Raw genomic sequence first — 19,327 nt, 5'->3', positions numbered from 1 at the left:
CACACTTCCCAACCCTAAAATAGTTATTTCCTAGTTAAAGCTATTGTTTCCTTGGATAATATGTTAGTTTGAGTCCTCTAAGAAGGAGACACCAAGAGAAAATAAAATTTACAATAAATACATTAAGGGAAATACTTACAGGAGAAAATAGGGAAGGACCAAGGGAAGGCAGAAGGAAGACAGGAAGGTTTGGCAGAAGCATACGAGGTTGAAGTATCATCCTTGTGAAAATTAGGTAACACTGTCAGGGTGTCCTTGAGCCAAAGTCACCCATCAGAGAAGTCCTGCATCTTGTGGCTCGCATAAGTATCTCTGCCTTTGCTCAATCCATAGTGGAAAGCAATGCGTGGGAACTGTGGCTTTGTGAGAACACAGCAGTGGACATCTAAGTGCAGCACCTGGGGCTATTGGTCAGTTTTGCTTGCTCCAGTTGGAGATCACAAAGGCACATTCTCACAGCCACTGCAGCTAACAAGCACATTTCTAAAATTAGCATTTTTGGTATGATTTCTGGCTTTTCCTTTCAGACTCCTAAAATTACAAATGGCTAGTTGCATCTGTTTTCCAAATTTACCACTTCTGCTCTCAGAATATAGATCAGAAAATTTCATGTCTGTCTTTGAAAATTTTAATATTGCTTAAATCCAAGATGACATAATAGCATTATTTGGATTTGACATGATCAAGCCAGGACACATCATCCCCAAAATAGCACTGTTGAAGAACAGTATATCCATCTTTTGCATAAGGATTATTTTGAGTTGGTTATTTTGAGAAATTGCAGAGAGAGGAGTTCACCAAACTTACAATTTTGTAAGAGAAGTTTGCATCTATAAAGGAAATGTCCATTTGTAAGGGTGTCTCCCTGTCTGCACCAGGAATGAGAAGGATGACTAAATGACTAGAGACTCCGTGATCAATGGAGAAGGCATCCATTAAATCTGCATAACAAATCTGACCTCTGTTTTAGTGTTTTTCATGGCTATTGCATCTTAAGGGAAATTCTCCCCACACAATTCTTTCTTTGTTTCAGAGAAAAATGGGATATAAGCCTGAATTCTAAGACTACCCTTTTGAGATCTACTCTAGAGATATACTTATTGATCTTGTTATCTCCTTTGTATACAAGAGGTACACATTACTAAACTTTTGTTTATTTTTCTCTTGTTAATCTGTCTTTTGTTAAATGGAGTTCTACCTAAGAATTCATGAAGGGTGGAAGAGAAAATTATTTTTCCCCTCCTACTGACCCTTTTAAAAGTTCTACAGACATCCAATAATGTGTGATCCATAAAAGACACTTAGCTTTGTGTGGATTTTCAAGACATTTGCAATTTAAATAAAGCTTGGCTTTCACATTCACACCAAATTCTACAGTGTAGAACCATATTTTTAAAGATACTAGCTCTTATTCTTAAAGATTTAAGGAACCTTTATTTTTAAATCTTTCTTTTTAGAATATTGCACATAAATTTTAAAAGTCTGGAAGAATATATAACAACTCATCAAGTAGGAATACCCTGAAAGGTTTTAACATTTTTCTTTGTATCAGTTCAGAATTACATTTGGCTGTCTATTTGGAAACTGGAGAAACAGAGGCTCAGGCAAATTGGGGAGTCCATTTTCTCACAAAGTGAGGACTGGAAACAGGTGGTTCAAAGATACCAGAGTCAAGGTCTCTGTGATTCTCTCAGCCTTTCCTGCTTGTTCACAAAGTGGTAGCTACTGCTCCAGCTATCCTGTCAAGAGGAGAAAGAAGGAAAGAAAAGGGACGAGGGGCAATTACCAGCCAAGGCACTCCATTTCTTTATTTACTTTTGATATGAAATTTTGTTCTGTCACCCAGTCTGAAGTGCAGTGGTATGATCTACACTCACTGCAACCTCTGTCTCCCAGGTTCAGGCAATTCCCCTGCCTCAGCCTCCCAAGTAGCTGGGACTACAGGCATGAGCAGGCATGACCACCTAATTTTTGTACTTTTAGTAGAGATGGGGATTCACCATGTTGGCCAGGCTGGTCTTGAACTCCTGACCTCAGGTGATCCACCCACATTGGCCTCCCAATGTGCTGGAATTACAGGCATGAACCACCATCCTTGGCAAAGACACACCATTTTAAAGACAGTTTTTCAACAAGCTCCACCCCTACAGAAAGTTAGGTTTCTGTTAGTGATGGAAAAAATCACTTAATCTCCATTTCAAGTTCCTTTTATTCTAGTTGTTACAAGATGTATTCTAGTCAACTCTTGGTTAGCAAAGTCATTTCAGTGTTTTTATAGTTAAATCACACTTAAAACTCAGTCAATTCAGTTTTTACCTATTTATCTCTCCTTTGCCCTGGGAAGAGCTGGATAGAGAGGTGTCTATGTGCTGGGTAAAGCAAGCTGTGGAGGGGAATTGGTGGTTGACTGTAGTCCTTGGTGGTCCACACTGACAACTATGGAGCTGTTGGTGGTCTCAGATGTCCATTTCAGACTTACTGTGTCCTCCTTGTCCTGGAATACTATCATCTTTTATTCTAGAACTGCCATACCATCTTGGCCCCAGAAACTCTCTGTGAGATGTACCATCTTCTAGGACATTGCCTGGGAACAAGGCTGAGAAAGAACAGGAGCCCATAGTAAGAAACTGAAGCATGGAAATTAAGGAAAATGTTGAGTTCCTTCAAGAGACATTCCAGGAAGCTAGTTAACATTGAGATGTAAGTAAGCAACCTGATAGGCAAGAAGGTAAAAATATCTTAAAACAGTAGCCACCCAAGAAAATTAGAGCCACAAGATGTTTGGTTCCCTACAGAAACTAAAGATAAAATCTTCACATATATCCCTGGGTTGTTTTTCAGAAATCTAGACTCCTATCAGATGGGAAATGACAACTGTTACCACGTAGATCACAGAAAAGAATGAGCTGAAGACTGAACTCTGTCCACTAAGTTTAGATCTCTGTCTTTGTTCTAAATTTATTCCTGAGGGGCCTAGAGAAATTCACATCTGCAGGGCACACATTAACATTTTTTTCTGTTAACCATAAGTTTTTAGGCAAAGCCTTGTTTCCTTAACCAATTGTAAATCAAAGAATCTCTGGATCTACCTTTGACCTGTAAACCTACTGCATCAAGATATCCTGCCTTTGGTGGCCAAACCAATGTAAACTCCATGTATTGATTTACAGTTTTGCCTGTGTAAACCAAAAGGTAAATGGGGCAGGTGTATCAAATGATTAGAGGTTTATTTAGCCAAAGTGGAGGACATGCCTGGGAAAACTACAAATCATAGGAGCATTTGTGACCTATGATTTTCCAAAGAGGATATTGCAAACTTCAGTATTTAAAGGGGAAAGAGCAAGTAAGAGGGAGGGAGGCAGTGAGGTAGATCATTACATTCTTGTGAGTCTCTAAGTAGCCTCAGCAAATCTACATTTTACATATGAGAAGACTGAGTAGGGGGAAAGTCAATTATGCATTGTCTTATGCCCAGTAAATCAACATTTTACATAAGATACAGTTTAAGGAGACAGAATTTAAAGGTAAAAGCATAAATCAATACATGGAAGCTATAGATTGGTTTGGCCCAGAAGGTATACATTGGTTTGGCCCATCTTAAAGTAGGGGCTTCGAGGTCAAAGGTGGATCCAAAGATTTTCTGATTGGCAATTGATTAAAAGACTTAAGCTTTGCCGGAAGAGTTTAAAGTCAGCATAAAGAAATGCTTGAGTTAAGATAAGGGGCATTGTGGAAGTCAAAGTTCTTGTCATGTAGCTGAAGCTTCCATATGGGAGGTTTCAGAGAGAACACATGATAAATTTCTCTTACTGGGCCTTACAAGGTGTCAGAGTTTTTAGAAAAAGACCTAGCAAGGGAAGGTGATTCTCTAAGGAATGCAAATTTCTCCCACAAGAGACAGCTTTGCAGAGCCATTTCAAAATATGTAAAAAAAAAAAAATACATTTGGGGGTAAAAACACTTTGATTTCCTTCATGGCTTACTGTCTGTCATGTGATGCCCTACTAGGCTCAGGTTGGAATTTGGTATCCAAAGAGTCTGTTTGTTCAATCTTGTGATCTCTATTTTAATGTTAATGCTGGTCAGTTGTGCCTAAATTCCAGAGAGGAGGGTATAATGAGGCCTGTCCAGCATCCCCTTCCCATCACATCTGAACTAACTTTTCAGGTTTCTTTGGGACCACCTTGGCCAAGAGAGGGGTCTGTTTAGTCAGTTGAGGGCTTAGAATTTTATTTTTGGATTACAAGTTAAAAAAAATATTTTATTCTCTCTTAATGTTACATGGAAATCTTGTTCAAAAGAGAAAAACAAATTTATCTTTGTACTTAGTGTATTATTAACAGCTAATTATACATATGTATATGTGTGTGTGTTTGTGTGTATGTAAGAAATACTAGTTTTATTTAACTAGATTTCACAGCTGAATACTTATTCTATAAAAACTTTACAGATTGCACAGTTTTTACACAGTTCAAACTACTGAATGAAAAGGTAGGCCCCACAGATGCAAAGCTACTGTACCAATCAATCCAAGGTAAAGGTAGATTTGCAAACTATACAGCACTTTGCATGGCTGGTGTGGTGGTCAGTTTTAAATATAAACTTCAAAATTGTATAGAAATAATGTTTTGATTTTATTTCATTCTTCATACATTCAATATGATTGCAAACTGAGAAGGTGATATAATTTGGCTATGTTCACCCCCACATCTCACCTTGAATTGTCATAATCCCCACGTGTCAAGGGTGGGGCCAGGTGGAAATAACTGAATTATGGGGGCACTTCCCCCCATAGTGTTCTCATTCTAGTGAATAAGTCTTATGAGATCTGATGGTTTTGTAAATGGGAGTTCCTCTGCCCAAGCTTTCTTGCCTGCTGCCATGTAGGACATTTGCCATGTAGGAACCTTTGCTTCTCCTTTGCCTTCTTGCCTTCTGCCATGATTGTGAGGCCTCCCCAGCCAGATGGAACTGTCAGTCCATTAAGCTTCTTTCCTTTATAAATTATCCAGCCTCATGTATGTCTTTATTAGCAATGTGAGAATAGACTAATTCAATAAGCATCTGTAGTCTGGAATCAGTACCCCCTCCTGGAAGGAATGCACATGTCTATCTACACAGGAATCACTTGGACACCATATTGTATTAGCATATTGCATAGACATAAAAGCAGAGGCCAAGAACATTAAATGTTGAAGATAAGGCAGTTCTTTTTTGTTTTGAAAGGAGTTTCTGCAGTCAATACTATCTTAAAAAAAACTTTAACTTATTAAATAAAATATATTCAAGTGAACCTCAAAATTACATTTTATAAACCTAGAAATAATTTATTTTAATAATACATCAGTCATATCTGCAAATAGAAAATAAAAACTGTAAATAAGATAGTATTTCTGACCCAGTAACAAAATGCACTTTTGTAATTTTTGTTAAAGGGTCAGAAAAACTATTTAAAGTTTGTTAAGACTAACTTACAACTTAGATATTCATGGTTAAGCTATTCAGTGATTCACTAATACTAGAAAACAAGCTTTCTTTTAGAGAGACAGTGGTTTCTTCATGCTAACTGGGTAACAGCTGGACATAATTTTAAAAAAGGGGACACCAATTGGTATCTCAGCATGAATCTTAAGCATATGTTTGGTTTAGGGGTGTGCTCATCAGTGGATTTTTAATTAGAAATATTTATCTTAAAACATAAGTCTCAGTTTTGATTTAGAATTTCCTATCTCTGAAGTATTTATATCTTCTTGGAGACAAAGGTAATGCCTCAGATATTCTGTATCTCTGTATCATTGAGGCTGGCTAATACCCATTTAGATTCTGTATTCTAGTAGAAAAAGATGAGAAAAACATTATCAAACATTATTCTAGACTTTTCTCAAATTCAAAATTAATAAAACAGAATTTCATTTTTTTAATACTGTAGTAGCCAAAGGAAATAAAAATTAGAGCTTCCAAGAGCAGTCTGGTGCTCACCATTATACTTGAATACTTGTCTGTATTTCAGTATAAAATAATGACATTTGGACAAAGCAGCTTTGTAGTTATTTATTTTAAAGCTACAGTACTTAAAAGCTTCTTGATAATAAATAACTTAGGTGTTTCTAGTCCTGCTTCCAAGTGTGAACTACGGGTGAGCTTATTTCAGGTTGCAAAAATGGATTAGAGCAACCAAAGATGTTTTTCTGCTCAGCCCATCCTAGTGTCATAAGCAGGCAGCTTGACACTCACAACTCATCACTTTTCCTCTACAAGCACTTTGACACGGAGTCTATCAGTTGGGCCAGGACCCAGATTTTCTCCAGCACTTTGTGTTCCCTCTTGTTGGCTTGCTCCAACTCCATCTCCATTTTTGCAGCATACAAGGGCTTTGGATTCCCCAAACACAACTGGATTACATGAGGCAAGCTCCTTAATTCAAATGGTAACTTCCTGGGTGAAGGTTCCGGGCCAAAATACCTGGGCTACCAGCCCTTTGCTACATGTCTCCTGTGTGGTCAGCTTCTGCCCACTGAGCAACATCTCATTTGCAAATGCTTCTCCATTATCTTGGAAAACAATGGTAGAACAGCCAACTGGATTCTGTCCAAAGGTAGTAGATAGCGGTGGAAGCCAAGCCTTTTCATTCGTCCAGATGACATTGCAAAGAGGCAATATAGATGCTCCTAGTCCAATGGCTGGGCCATTGACTACTACAATAATAGGCTTCTGAAACTGTATGAAAGTATTCATGAAATTTATGATAGCTTCTGCTGTTTTAGTGCTTTGTCTTTGCTGTAATTTGTCGAATGCTATATAAAATAAGTTATGTGTACAACAGAAGATGCTGCCAATAGCACTGAGCAGCAACAGCTTGCTGTCATAAGCAGCAGCTGTGCTCAAAGCACTTTGGACTTTTTTTTTTTTTTTTTTTTGAGACAGAGTCTTACTCTGTTGACCAGGAGTACAGTGGTGCCATCTTGGCTCACTGCAACCTCTGCTTCCCAGGTTCAAGCAATTCTCCTGCCTCAGCCTCCTGAGCAGCTGGGATTACAAGCATGCACCACCATGCCTGGCTAATTTTTTGCATTTTTAGTGGAGACAGGTTTTCACCATGTTGGCCAGGCAGATCTCAAACTCCTGGCCTCAAGAGATCTGCTTGCCTCAGCCTCCCAAAGTGCTGGGATTACAGGCATGAGTCACTGTTCCCAACCTGGACTTCTTTCATTACCTTGGGATTTAGTGAGTTATTCTCTGATGATTTTGTGAATATAACAAGGTGGGTGAAGTCATCCTGCTTCCTGATGACAATGTCTATCTAAAGGCACTTTCTGTTTGCCTCAAGCTGAAATGCAATTACTTGCCAAAGGTTGGCCTTTTCTGTTGTCAATAAATTTTCTTCTCCCAGGTGTCACTACTGTAACAAATGCCTGCATGTTTGTTGTTCCATTGGCTGTTAGGGCCATGGCTGCAGTCATGGGACCAGACACCTGAGGCACTAGTGGGTGTATTCAGGGCCTGTTTCCCATCCTGGCCTGCTCCATGCACAGGGTCCCAAAAAGGTCCAACTTGCTATTCTCCTGCCACTATTCTATAGCTCCAACTGGCTATTCAGGCACCACCATGTCCTTCTGACCCTGCTCAACAGGGACCAGTTTCTGGGGGCTCTTGTTCTGAAAGCTACCCACTGTGGTCCTGCTCTTAATGGGGCTCTTAAGCAGGAGTATCTTGATACTTGACTTCACTAATTATACTTGACTTCGTTAATATTATTCCAGCTAGACGGAGATGGAGCTTTGTTTTTCCAGAACTTCTGGGTAGCAGCAAACAACTGGCTGTTTTTAGATTCATGGTGTTTGCCTATCACCAGTGACTTAGGAGAGGTTTCACCAAAGCTGCTTTTGGTGGATCTGGATATTTGTTTCCTAGCACTGTTTGGAGAGGTGCTAATTGTTCTGGCCAGTGTGTTCTCTTTCTGCTTTTTGATGTGGTGTCTATATTCCTCATGGTTCATGAGATGCCACTGTGGTTCCCAAGTGTCATCCTCACTGTCATAGCCATTCCATCAAACAAAATACTCTGTTTTCCCTTCTTATGTTTCATTTTATCAGCAATTCTTTCAGCCTCTCCTTTTCTAGTTGGTGACGGCCAACATAATCCAGTTTACTCCTTTTCCAAATCCTGTGTGCCCAAATAATAGATCACTGGAAACCAATACTACCCAAGATAAAACCCTTCAGATCAGGAATCACAATCATTTCCTACCTTAGGAGAATAATGACTTAAAGCTATTTTTTCACAAAGCCTTATAAATAAACAAATCTGTCCAATTTGTCAGTGAGACTGTAAGGTAAGAGTTCCATAAGCCTTTTAAAAACTGTTTCAATCTTTTGTTAAAGAGTGGATTGATCCTGCAAACAAACAACAAACAAACAAACAAGCAAAACCCTGTTATTCTGACACAGGGGCCCACACTCTGCCATGGTTGTGCATTTGATAGTGTTTAATTTACAGGAAAACTAAATAATCCCTTTTACATTTTAGCCCATTTAAGCACACACAGAATTCCTTTCACAAGATCAATTTCATAAATGCCTATAACTTGCTTAAACCTTCAGTTTTGTCCTATCATTGTACCTTAGGACAAAAATTTACATTCTTTTTCATGTTTCTATGTTTATATATCTTTACCTGACACTGTTTTATTTTTTTAATTTAAAAAAGTCTTCTAAAGTAGGTAAAATTACTTTCTCTTTAACAAAAAATTACATTTCTATGCCTTCATATATATATATATATTTTTTAATTGAAACTCATCTTACTTTTCTTATACACTTTGTGTAAAAAATATAGACTGTAAAAAAAATGGCCACCATAAGGGCTGACAACCCACAGAGCTCTCCCTGGCCCAGCTATGCCTCCTGGTTCAGCTGGAAAGGCCAGGCTTCATCTGCAGCTGTGTTTTTTGTCCCAAGCTCTGCATCTGGTACATAATTAAAAATGCATCCTCTTAGGTTTTTCACTAAAAATAAGACGTGCTAAGAGTTAATGCTGTAATTAATGTAAACCTGATCCAAATATACATAAATTGGAAAATTGAGACTGCCTTTGCAAAATTATAACTGAAGAAATAATGACAGTGAAAAAAATCAAACCTAACTTACTCCATCTTTCTTCTAACCTTTAAGTTCTTCTTGTTCATTCCTGGGCATAGGCTGAACTGACTTTGGGAAAGAATTCAGTTCATGGTTTGATTCTGAAATAAAATTGATAATAGGCCTTTCCAGAAAAGACCCACTTCTTGCCTGGGACCATTCTGCCTAGGCAGGACTAATAAATTAACTACAAGATTAGAAATTACAGCTTAGGCATCATGCAGCCTCTGGTTCCAGGAGTCTGAACCTCCGCAAATTCCTTCTGGGGATAACATCACTATTGTAAAACCTAAGATGAGTGCTTGAGATATTTTGCAGACTCTGCACTCCATGGATCAGCTGACACCACTCAGACCTGTCGTCTGTCTCAACCAGTTCTGCCATCCCACCCAGGAACAGAAGACAGTAAGAAAAATTCAGTTTGACCCACTATGGGTACATCTCCAACCTGACCAATCATCATCCCCCACTTCCCAAGCCCCTGCCCACCAAATTATCTTTAAAAATTCTGATCCCCAAATGCTCAGGAATGCTAAATTGAGTAGTAATAAAACTCTGGTCCCTTTTTTCCACTTAAAAAACTTGCCTCACTCTGGAAGCACAAGGAATCATGGAGTTCCCTTTCCTAGTCAAAGAAAGGGGTGACAGACAGCACCTGGAAAATTGGATCACTCCCACCCGAATACTGTGCTTTTCCAATGGGCTTAAAAAACAGCGCACCAGGAGACTGTATCCTGCACCTGGCTCAGAGGGTCCTATGCCCACAGAGTCTCACTGATTGCTAGCACAGCAGTCTGAGATCAAACTCCAAGGTGGCAGCAAGGCTGGGGGAGGGGCGCCCACCATTGCCAAGGCTTGCTTAGGTAAACAAAGCAGCTGGGAAGCTCGAACTGGGTGGAGCCCACCACAGCTCAAGAAGGCCTGCCTGCCTCTGTAGGCTCCACCTCTGGGGGCAGGGCACAGACAAACAAAAAGACAGCAGTAACCTCTGCATACTTAGATGTCCCTGTCTCACAGCATTGAAGAGAGCAGTGGTTCTCCCAGCATGCAGCTGGAGATCTGAGAAGGGGCAGACTGCCTCCTCAAGTGGGTCCCTGACCCCTGACCCCTGAGCAGCCTAACTGGGAAGCACCTCCTAGCAGGGGCAGACTGACTCCTCACATGGCTGGCCAGGTACTCCAACAGACCTGCAGCTGAGGGTCCTGTCTGTTAGAAGGAAAACTAACAAACAGAAAGGACATCCACACCAAAAACACATCTGCACATCACCACCATCAAAGACCAAAAATAGATAAAACCACAAAGATGGGGAAAAAACAGAGCAGAAAATTAGAAACTCTAAAAAGCAGAGCACCTCTCCTCCTCCAAAGGAAAGCAATTCCTCACCAGCAATGGATCAAGCTGGACGGAGAATGACTTTGACAAGCTGAGAGAAGAAGGCTTCAGATGGTCAAATTACTCTGAGCTACAGAAGGATATTCAAACCAAAGGCAAACAAGCTGAAAACTTTGAAAAAAATTTAGAAGAATGTATAACTAGAATAACCAATACAGAGAAGTGCTTAAAGGAGCTGATGGAGCTGAAAACCAAGGCTCGAGAACTACATGAAGAATGCAGAAGCCTCAGGAGCTGATGCAATCAAATGGAAGAAAGGGTATCAGTGATGGAAGATGAAATGAATGAAATGAAGTGAGAAAGGAAGTTTAGAGAAAGAAGAATAAAAAGAAATGAGCAAAGCCTCCAAGAAATATGGGACTACATGAAAAGACCAAATCTACGTCTCATTGGTGTACTTGAAAGTGACGGGGAGAGTGGAACCAAGTTGGAAAACACTCTGCAGGATATTATCCAGGAGAACTTCTCCAATCTAGCAAGGCAAGCCAACATTCAGATTCAGGAAATACAGAGAATTCCACAAAGACACTCCTAGAGAAGAGCAACTCCAAGACACATAATTGTGAGAATCACCAAAGTTGAAATGAAGGAAAAAAAGTTAAGGGCAGCCAGAGAGAAAGGTCGGGTTACCATCAAAGGGAAGCCCATCAGACTAACAGTGGATCTCTCAGCAGAAACTCTACAAGCCAGAAGAGAGTGGGGGGCCAATATTCAACATTCTTAAAGAAAAGAATTTTCAACCCAGAATTTCATATCCAGCCAAACTAAGCTTCATAAGTGAAGGAGAAATAAAATACTTTACAAACAAGCAAATGCTGAGAGATTTTGCCACCACCAGGCCTGCCCTAAAAGAGATCCTGAAGGAAGCACTAAACATGGAAAGGCACAACTGGTACCAGCCACTGCAAAATCATGCCAAAATGTAAAGACCATCGAGACTAGGAAGAGACTGCATCAACTAATGAGCAAAATAACCAGCTAACATCATAATGACAGAATCAAATTCACACATAACAATATTAACTTTAAATGTAAATGGACTAAATGTTCCAATTAAAAGACACAGACTGGCAAATTGGATAAAGAGTCAAGACCCATCAGTGTGCTGTATTCAGAAAACCCATCTCACATGCAGAGACACACATAGGCTCAAAATAAAAGGATGGAGGAAGATCTACCAAGCAAATGGAAAACAAAAAAAGGCAGGGGTTCCAATCCTAGTCTCTGATAAAACAGACTTTAAACCAACAAAGATCAGAAGAGACAAAAAGGCCATTACATAATGGTAAAGGGACCAATTCAACAAGAAGAGCTAACTATCCTAAATATATATGCACCCAATACAGGAGCACCCAGATTCATAAAGCAAGTCCTGAGTGACCTACAAAGAGACTTAGACTCACACACATTAATATTAACACCCCACTGTCAACATTAGACAGATCAACGAGACAGAAAGTCAACAAGGATACCCAGGAATTGAACTCAGCTCTGCACCAAGTGGACCTAACAGACATCTACAGAACTCTCCACCCCAAATCAACAGAATATACATTATTTTCAGCACCACACCACACCTATTCCAAAATAGACCACATAGTTGGAAGTAAAGCTCTCCTCCGTAAATGTAAAAGAACAGAAATTATAACAAACTATCTCTCAGATCACAGTGCAATCAAACTAGAACTCAGGATTAAGAATCTCACTCAAAACTGCTCAACTACATGGAAACTGAACAACCTGCTCCTGAATGACTACTGGGTACATAATGAAATGAAGGCAGAAATAAAGATGTTCTTTGAAACCAATGAGAACAAAGACACAACATACCAGAATCTCTGGGATGCATTCAAAGCAGTGTGTAGAGGGAAATTTATAGCACTAAATGCCCACAAGAGAAAGGAGGAAAGATCCAAAATTGACACCCTAACATCACAATTAAAAGAACTAGAAAAGCAAAAGCAAACACATTCAAAAGCTAACAGAAGGTAAGAAATAACTAAAATCAGAGCAGAACTGAAGGAAATAGAGAAACAAAAAACCCTTAAAAAATTAATGTATCCAGGAGCTGGTTTTTTGAAAGGATCAACAAAATTGATAGACCATTAGAAAGATTAATAAAGAAAAAAAGAGAGAAGAATCAAATAGATGCAATAAAAAATGATAAAAGGGATATCACCACCAAACCCACGGAAATACAAACTACCATCAGAGAATAATACAAACATTTCTATGCAAATAAACTAGAAAATCTAGAAGAAATGGATAAATTCCTCAACACATACACACTGCCAAGACTAAACCAGGAAGAATTTGAATCTCTGAATAGACCAATAACAGGAGTTGAAATTGTGGCAATAATCAATAGCGTACCAACCAAAAAAAGTCCAGGACCAGATGGATTCACAGCCAAATTCTACCAGAGGTACCAGGAGGAACTGGTACCATTCCTTCTGAAACTATTCCAGTCAATAGAAAAAGAGGGAATTCTCCCTAACTCATTTTATGAGGCCAGCATCATCCTGATACCAAAGCCGGGCAAAGACACAACCAAAAAAAAGAATTTTAGACCAATATCTTTGATGAACATTGATGCAAAAATCCTCAATAAAATACTGGCAAACTGAATCCAGTAGCACATCAAAAAGCTTACCCACCATGATCAAGTGGGCTTCATCCCAGGAATGCAAGGCTGGTTCAATATATGCAAATCAAGAAATGTAATCCAGCATATAAACAGAACCAAAGACAAAAACCACATGATTATTTCAATAGATGCAGAAAAGGCCTTTGACAAAATTCAACAACACTTCATGCTAAAAACTCTCAATAAATTAGGTACTGATGGGACATATCTCAAAATAAGAAGAGCTATCTATGACAAACCCACAGCCAATACCATACTGAATGGGCAAAAACTGGAAGCATTCCCTTTGAAAACTGGCACAAGACAGGCATGCCCTCTCTCACCACTCCTATTCAACATAGTGTTGGAAGTTCTGGCCAGGGCAATTAGGCAGAAGAAGGAAATAATGGGTATTCAATTAGGAAAAGAGGAAGTCAAATTGTCCCTGTTTGCAGATGACATGTTTGTGTATCTAGAAAACCCCATTGTGTCAGCCCAAAATCTCCTTAAGCTGATAAGCAACTTCAGCAAAGTCTCAGGATACAAAATCAATGTACAAATATCACAAGCATTCTTATACACCAACAACAGACAAACAGAGAGCCAAATCATGAGTGAACTCCCATTCACAATTGCTTCAAAGAGAGTAAAATACCTACGAATCCAACTTACAAGGGATGTGGAGGACCTCTTCAAGGAGAACTACAAACCACTGCTCAAGGAAATAAAGGAGGATACAAAGAAATGGAAGAACATTCCATGCTCATGGGTAGGAAGAATCAATATCGTGAAAATGGCCATACTGCCCAAGGTAATTTACAGATTCAATGCCATTCCCATCAAGCTACCAATGACTTTCTTCACAGAATTGGAAAAAACTACTTCAAAGTTCATATGGAACCAAAAAAGAGCCTGCATCGCCAAGTCAATCCTAAGCCAAAAGAACAAAGCTGGAGGCATCACGCTACCTGACTTCAAACTATACTACAAGGCTACAGTCACCAAAACAGCATGATACTGGTACCAAAACAGAGATATAGATCAATGGAACAGAACAGAGCCCTCAGAAATAATGCCGCATATCTACAACTATTCTATCTTTGACAAACCTGACAAAAACAAGGGGGAAAGGATTCCCTATTTAATAAATGGTGCTGGGAAAACTGGCTAGCCATATGGAGAAAGCTGAAACTGGATCCCTTCCTTACACCTTATACAAAAATCAATTCAAGATGGATTAAAGACTTAAATGTCAGACCTAAAACCATAAAAATCCTAGAAGAAAACCTAGGCATTACCACTCAGGACATAGGCATGGGCAAGGACTTCATGTCTAAAACAACAAAAGCAATGGCAACCAAAGCCAAAATTGATAAATGGGATATAATTAAACTAACGAGCTTCTGCACAGCAAAAGAAACTACCATCAGAGTGAACAGGCAACCTACAAAATGGGAGAAAATGTTTGCAACCTACTCATCTGACAAAGGGCTAATATCCAGAATCTGCAATGAACTCCAACAAATTTACAAGAAAAAAACAAAAAACCCCATCAAAAAGTGGGTGAAGGACATGAACAGACACTTCTCAAAAGAAGACATTTATGCAGCCAAAAAGCACTTGAAAAAATGCTCATCATCACTGGCCATCAGAGAAATGCAAATTAAAATCACCGTGAGATACCATCTCACACCAGTTAGAATGGGAATCATTAAAAAGTCAAGAAACAACGGGTGCTGGAGAGGATGTGGAGAAATAGGAACAGTTTTACACTGTTGGTGGGACTGTAAACTAGTTCAACCATTGTGGAAGTCAGTGTGGCTATTCCTCAGGGATCTAGAACTAGAAATACCATTTGACCCAGCCATCCCATTACTGGGTATATACCCAAAGGACTATAAATCATGCTGCTATAAAGACACATGCACACATATGTTTACTGTGGCATTATTCACAATAGCAAAGACTTGGAACCAACCCAAATGTCCAATAATGATAGAGTGGATTAAGAAAATGTGGCACATATACACCACGGAATACTATGCAGCCATAAAAAATGATGAGTTCATGTCCTTTGTAGGGACATGGATGAAATTGGAAATCATCATTCTCAGTAAACTATCGCAAGAACAAAAAACCAAACACTGCATATTCTCACTCATAGGTGGGAATTGAACAATGAGAACACATGGACACAGGGAGGGGATCATCACACTCTGGGGACTGTTGTGGGGTGAGGAGAGCAGGGAGGGATAGCATTGGGAGATATCGTAATGCTAGATGATGAATTAGTGGGTGCAGTGCAACAGCATGGCACATGTATACATATGTAACTAACCTGCACATTGTACACATGTACCCTAAAACCTAAAGTATAATAATAATAAATAAATAAATAAATAAGAAAACCAGTAAAAAAAAATTTTTGAATGTATACTCTTTCCTCTTTCTGCAACCCCCAATTTTGATATCAGTCATGGTTGCTAATATCCCTGCTGTCTTCAGCAGAGCTGCCAACTCTGTCAGTTTCTGAAATATTGTTTATGCTGGAGCAATTTATTTTTTAGGGAGATGAAAAGCAGATTGCAAAGTAGTCTATTGCCAACTTGTTGGAATGTATGTATTCTAGTTCAGAACACTTCAATATAACTATTGAATTATTATTTATGTTGATTGGTAAAGTGCTTCTCAAATAATTGATTCGTAAAACAGTCTATGCTTGATATAATTAACAATGTTTCCTTATTTGTGTTTATAAGATACTATGTTCTTCAAAATACTGGACATATGGAGGTTGAATTGTAACAGTGCTTCTGTGTGATGTTTTCACATATGTGCTATGCTTAATTTTTGTGGAGAAGCATATTTTTGCTGTACTTTCTCATTTAAAATAGTTAATCATTTGTTTCAAAACTTATTACATTTGTTTCTATATTAAAAAGTACTTGTGGGAATTCAGGTATGGCAAAAATAGCTCCTGTTTTATTTAGTGCTCTTATTTCTAAGAAAAGGCAAACAACTATAAACATTTCTACTTACAACATGTTGAGTGTTGTAGGGAAGATAATAAAAGTGGACTTTCTAAGGAATGCTTACACACTGTTGCTTGCAGTATAAATTACTTCAGCCACTGTGGAAGACAGAAATACCATTCAACCCAGCAATCCCATTACTGGGTATATTCCCAAAGGAATATAAATCATTTTATTAGAGACACACAGATGCACATGTTCATTGCAGCACTTCACAATGGCAAAGGCATGGAATCAACCTAAACGGCAATCAAGTTTAGACCAGATAAAGAAAATATGGTACATTTACACCATGGAATACTGTGCAGCCATAAAGAATGAGATCAAGTCCTTTACATGGACATAGATAGAGCTGGAGCCCATTATCCTTACCAAACTAACACAAGAACAGAAAGCCAAATACCGCATGTTCTCATTGTAAGTGGGAGCTAAATGATGAGAATACATAGACACATAGAGGGAAACAACATACACTGGGGCCTTCTTGGAGGGTGGAGGGTGAGAGGATCAGGAAAATAACTAATGGGTACTAGGCTTAATATATAAGTGATGAAATAATCGGTACAACAAACCCTCATGACACAAGTTTACCTATGTAACAAACCTGAACTCGTATCCCTGAACTTAAAAGTTTAAAAAAGTAGACTTTCTGCCTTTCATTTTTTAGTTTCTTTTTAAATATCACACTGCATTCTAACGTTCTATCTCTCCCTTTCATTCTCTCCCCTCACTTACCTTTTTTTTTTAAGTCTAATCTTTTTAAACTCCTCTATTCTCTCTCCCTCTCTCCCTCTCTCCCTCTTGTAGAACTTAGGGAGGTACTAAGTTTTTCCCTTCCAGCATTGATTATCCTGGGAAGTGATTCCCTCACTCTGACTACTATTCTATACTTAGGAAATCCAAAATGTTAATGAGTTTTAAGCTGGGTGGCAGAACTGGAAAGTTGGTGACTTTCTAGCTCATTCTTATTCACTATCACTCTCTTCTATTAGACATTTTATAAACAGATTAATATCAAACATCATTATAAATTTTCTTGAGAAAAGAAAAACAACAACCAGGGCCTTGTATTTCATAACAGCAGTTATTATTTCTGCTTCCAGGAATAGTGACCATTGTTCAGTCTGACCTCTATTAACTTGTTGAATAATTCTATTGAAAAGTTATGTTTTTTATTTCTTGACTCAAAATGCATTAACCTACATGCTATTTGAGAATAAACCTCTATTTTTCATTGTGATTGTACCAAATGGTAAAATATTTGGTTCTCCATTCTTTCTCTGGACAGAACGAGAAAAGCATTCTTTTTGGTTTTTAAAGTAAAAGTATTTTTTAAAAATAGTAAAAGGAATAAAGTAACTGCTTGAATAAAAGACATAACTCAAACATTTCAGAAAGTAGTTTCCAATCTTAGTTTTTGCCTTAGGTTTCCTCAGGATTGCATAGTAATCATCACTGTGGTTATAAAGAACTAGTTGTAGTTGGATCTATGTGGCTGTAATTCTTACTGATTGTTTAAAATAATTAGAGTTTTATATATACTGAGAAATTTATATATGAAATAAATGTCTTCTAATGCTCAAAAAAAAAAATGGCACTCAGAAATGAATGGGGAAATTTCATGAATGTTTCCCTTCTCCTTAGTCTCCTTAGTCTTGTAATTTCTTTGTCCCAGGTGTAGCTAAGAACAATGCACATACCTAAGAAGACTGCTTAATATTGTTCTTTTAATCATCCCATCTCTATCAGTTCTTTCCTAACTATAATCCATTTTGTGATTATAATTATCTCATTCTCCCTTGCTAAGATAATTTTCTTACACCTTATTATTTCCTTATGATTGACTTAGCAATTAAAATGTTTCACTGAAATTCCCTGGCTGAAACAAAGGAAAGAGAAGGAATCTTTACACTCTTGATATTTACCTGGTAAAATGTTTTCATATGAACATTCAGAGCATTGTATTAGGATCTGGGCACCACATCTTCAGAAGGACAATGACAAATTAAAATATGCCCATTGGTGATTGATCAGGAGTTCGAAGGTCATGTCATGAGTAATGAATAAACGGTCTTGGGATATCCTGTTAGGAAGTAAAAAGTCTGGGATGGGAGTAGGATATGGGGTAGTAAGGGGCAATAGAAAAAGGGAGAGCCTGGCTGGGATGAGTACTGCCACAATTTGTCAACAGTGTGGCTGCCCTAGGAGGATATTGACACTTGGGATGAAGGGATGGGGGAATATATTGAGGAGAACCAATGGGAAAATGTGGCCTCATGAAGCTTCAGTAGAAAGGGATCTCATCCATTCCCAACACCCACCTGGACATGGGCTTTGCTACTTCCCTCAGTTAGCCTCATGAGTGAAGGTGGTTGATGGTCTCAAAGGACTGACTATGAGACCACTGTAAAAAATATCTTGGAACAATTTAAGAAAAACAACTACTGTGGAAGAATAACCACAAGCACAACAGCACAGCAGAAGAAGCAGACCTATTGACAGATATGAACAGGAATCTTAATACCAAATAAAACATTGTAGATATGAAACAAGAATAAGTGGTTTGAAGGAGAGCCAATCAAAGGTACTAGATATAAAAAATTACAATTGCCAACATAAAAAATAGGTTGAAGAACTGAGTGAATGACAAATGGGTAGAATCTAGAAACAGATCCATACATCCATGGGAACTTGAAATATGTATGCGGCATCAGAGCCTGATAGAGGGAAGATGAATTCATCAGTAGTCTCTAGAAAACTGGTTCATCATATGAGAAAAACTCGGAGTAGATGCCCACCCTTTTCTATATACAAAAATAAGCTTTAGGTAGAGTAAAAGCCTAAACATGGAAGGCAAAGCCATATGTCTATCAAAAGCAAATATAGAATATGTATATATTTTAATGTGTGTGTGTGACTCTGGAATGGAGAAGAATTTTGTAAGGTGCCAAAAAGTACAAACCACAGGGAGACAATCAACGTAGTTAATGACACCAAAATTAAGGTTTCTCATACCACAAAGTGACCAGATGTATGATAGATTTTGAGGTGACAAAGTGGTAATAACTGACAAATATGTAATATCTAAAATACACAGAAAAATCCTACAAGTGGACAAAAAAAGAAAAGGATGAAGA

General features: G+C 38.4%; 1 pseudogene; it reads right to left on the bottom strand.

The window, feature by feature from the left end:
- Nucleotides 1–6,230: 6,230 nt before the first annotated feature.
- LOC129025698 (chromodomain Y-like protein) overlaps nucleotides 6,231–19,327 on the bottom strand; it is a 107,635-nt pseudogene continuing 94,538 nt past the window's right edge.

This window comes from Pongo pygmaeus, chromosome Y (genome assembly GCF_028885625.2).
Source record: "Pongo pygmaeus isolate AG05252 chromosome Y, NHGRI_mPonPyg2-v2.0_pri, whole genome shotgun sequence".
In the NCBI taxonomy this organism is placed as follows: Eukaryota; Metazoa; Chordata; class Mammalia; order Primates; family Hominidae; genus Pongo; species Pongo pygmaeus.
Note: the sequence above shows the minus strand (reverse complement) of the source record. Positions and strands in the feature narration are given on the sequence as shown.